Raw genomic sequence first — 1,279 nt, forward strand, 5'->3', positions numbered from 1 at the left:
ATCTGTACAGTAAGAGAATCTGGGCCCTGGTTTGGTACAAGGGAGACTCCCTATTGCCAAGAGAAGCACTTGCCACATGAAATTCAGGCTCACAAAAAACCTCCTGAGCTCTCTGTGACCCAAATTTTAGCCCTGTTTTTTTTCCATTTCACTTTCTAGGATTGAAACACAAAGGAACCAGTGTTCAGAGCAAAGAAACACAGGCCTTCGACTTGCTGCCATCCTTAATTTCCTCATTCATCAACTTTCCTTAAAAGACCCAAATCCCCATTCCTCTTTTTAAATCGATTCTTGCTCTTATCGCTGATGGCCACTAGCAGACAGCTATTTCCCAATGGATGAGAGATTCCTTCATCTTCCTGCTCATGGCTGGGATGAGGTTCACGTGGTCATCCACACACTTGGTCACGCAGGTCTCCAGCCGCCGCTTCACCTGAAGCTCCTTACTCCCATCTATTGAATCTTTGGCCTTGTCACTGCAGTACATAGTGCACCGGGCCAGGCGGTCCTGGAACTTCTCCAGCTTGCTGGTCACCAGGGCCTGGGCTTGAGCCAGAGATGCATGGCAGTGCTTAATGCACTGGTGCACTTGCTGCATGGACGCCTGGCTGTCTGCGCAACAGCCAGTGCTGCACCGGAACACGAGGCCCTGCATCTTCCAGTATTTTCCCTCTCTAGACTCTTCACCTGGAGGATCTACTGCCTCCTGCACCCGGAGCTGCTGCAGCTCCGCCACAGCAACCCGTGAGGTTCCTGGCTGAGCCAGTGCCCACATGGATTCCTGCACAGACTAGACTTTCTCCTTATATGTAACTTCTATTTCTTTTTTTCTCATATGACTTTTTAATTAATTGGAGGCTAATTACAATATTGTGGTGGGTTTTGCCCACCACATTCACATGAATCAGCCTTAAGACATAAAAGTTCCTCCTTATGTTCACATTAGACTGCACCTTGACAGAATAAGCTTCTCAGCTGTGGATCTGATGATAGAACATTTAAATGTATATACTTAATTGTAAAATGGACCAAGAAGGAAAACCTGTGGATTTTCCCAACAACTTTATACTTCTGTATGAATAAGATTCATGTGTCCAACTATTATGTGGAAATGTCTGCGTGAATCTGAAAGCACATTTCTCTTGGATTGCTGATGTCAGTGTTTCGTATTGTTCTATATACATAATGACTCTTTGGACTGACTCTCACCAAGGGAGAATGTTCCATGGCCATTTTAAATAAGCCACAATGATGTATCTGAAGGCAGTCTGTTTTCTGC

The 1,279-nt window shown here is 45.4% G+C and overlaps 1 pseudogene; it reads right to left on the minus strand.

Moving 5' to 3' along the window:
* Window positions 1-313: 313 nt before the first annotated feature.
* On the minus strand, window positions 314-775 carry LOC138087768 (protein FAM136A pseudogene; annotated as a pseudogene).
* Window positions 776-1,279: the final 504 nt, after the last annotated feature.

The sequence above is a fragment of the Capricornis sumatraensis genome, chromosome 10, assembly GCF_032405125.1.
Source record: "Capricornis sumatraensis isolate serow.1 chromosome 10, serow.2, whole genome shotgun sequence".
NCBI classification, from domain to species: Eukaryota; Metazoa; Chordata; class Mammalia; order Artiodactyla; family Bovidae; genus Capricornis; species Capricornis sumatraensis.